Genomic DNA, 2,019 nt, shown 5'->3' on the forward strand with positions numbered 1-2,019 from the left:
AGGAAGGAAGGAAGGAAGGAAGGAAGGAAGGAAGGAAGGAAGGAAGGGAGGGAGGGAGGGAGAGAGGGAAGTAGGGGTAAATGAAAAGAGAAGAAATACATGTAAAGTTAATATTGCCTGTCTTACTGCATTTGGGCGGCTGTAACTGAATATTGTGGTCTGGGGGGCTTATAGACAACAGAAATTTATTTCTCACACTTCTTGAGGCTGGAAGTCCAAGATCAAGGTGCCAGCAGATCCCATGTCTGGTGAGCGCCTGCTTCCTGGTTCATAGACCACATCTCTCACTGTGTCCTCACCGGGTAGAAGGGGCAAGGGAGCTCTCTGGGGTCTCTTTTACAAGGTCACTAATCTCATTGTTGATTATTATGTACATAATTACTATTTAAAATAACACTAATCACCTCCCAAAGACCCCACCTCTGAATACCTAACCTCGGAGGTTAAGATTTAACATGAGAATTTTGGGGCGACACAAACATTCACTCTATGGCATCCCTTTATGATCACTGATTGGAGGAAAGATCAGGCCAAATCAAGGGAGTCTCGATCACCGACTGCTACCTGCCTAAACTGTCTTTTTACAATAAAGGGACCTAATATTAGCATTTCTTCCACTGAGCTCCCATGGCCCCGGTTCAGTCGGCGCATGTGCAGCTCACGGGGAATCACTTCTGCAGGGGTCTCATGCCCGGGCAGGACCACGCCGCCCGGCCCCGCGCCTGGTTGTCATGTCCGGCCCAGCGCAGGCACTGCGCTCTTGCTTGGTGACCCAAGGATCAGAGACTCCTGTATTAACAAGCCCATTATATCAGGTCAGCTAATTCTGTCAAAAGCCTGAACACCGTCCTGACCCTTAAAGGTTAAAATTCTTAAAATTCTGCTCACTCTTAACTTGCTCAGCAAACCTCTTCCTTTTTAGTTCAAAGATATAAGCGCAAACCAACTATAAAAGAGCGTTAAGACAGTGATGGGAATCTGAGTATGGATTCTGGGTTAGATGATGAAAGGAATTATTACTAATTGTAGTAGTTGGGGTGATGGCAGGGTGGTTAATTATTTTAATTTTTTTAAAAAAATGTTAAAAGATTTTATTTATTTATTTATTTGACACAGAGAGAGCACGAGTGGGGGGAGGGGCAGAGGGAGAGGGAGAGAGGCAGACTCTGCACTGAGCAGGGAGCCCCAGGGCTCCATCCCAGGACCCTGAGACCATGACCTGAGCCGAGCCGAAGTTGGACACTTAACAGACTGAGTCACTCAAGCGCCCCTACTTTTTAAAAATTTTTTAAAGATTTTGTTTTTAAGTAGCCTCTCCATCCAATGTGGGGCTCAAACATATAACCCTGAGATCAAGAGTCACACACTCTACCAACTGAGCCAGCCAGGTGCCTCTATTTTTAAATGCTTCCTTATTTATTAGAAATTCAAACTGAAGTCATTTAGGATGAAATGTAATGATGTCTGGGATTTACCTTAAAATATTTCAGAAAAAAAATATATGTAAGAGGGTAGATAAACAAGGTCAATAAAATGTTGGCAACTGGAGCGCCTAAGTGGCTCAGTCAGCTAAGCGTCTGCCTTCAGCTCAGGTCATGATCCCAGGGTCCTGGGATCGAGCCCCGCATCGGGCTCCCTGCTCATCGGGGAGTCTGCTTCGCCCTCTCCCTCTGCCCCTAACCCCACTTGTGCTTTCTCTCTCTCTTTTTCTCAAGTAAATAAAATCTTAAAAAATAAATAATAAATAAAATGTTGGTAATTGTTAAAATTGGGTGACAGGTACCCAAGAGTTTATTATAGCAAGCCCTGTACTTTGGGGTCGAATTTCCAGAAGAAACAGTTTGGGGTAAGGTGCAGTCCAGCCCAGCCCCCCAGCCACCTGGGTGTTGTGTGTTCTGGGGAGGGGAGGAGAAAGGGGTGCAGGGAAGAGGAAGGAGAACAGGATGGTGGGCCCCTAGTTGTGTTTAACTTCACATTAGATTTCGCTGCCTGGCAGATGTCCCAGGGGCTGGGGCGGGG

The sequence above is a fragment of the Callorhinus ursinus genome, unplaced genomic scaffold, assembly GCF_003265705.2.
Source record: "Callorhinus ursinus isolate GAN/ISIS: 27379988/994484 unplaced genomic scaffold, GSC_fseal_2.0 scaffold12, whole genome shotgun sequence".
NCBI classification, from domain to species: Eukaryota; Metazoa; Chordata; class Mammalia; order Carnivora; family Otariidae; genus Callorhinus; species Callorhinus ursinus.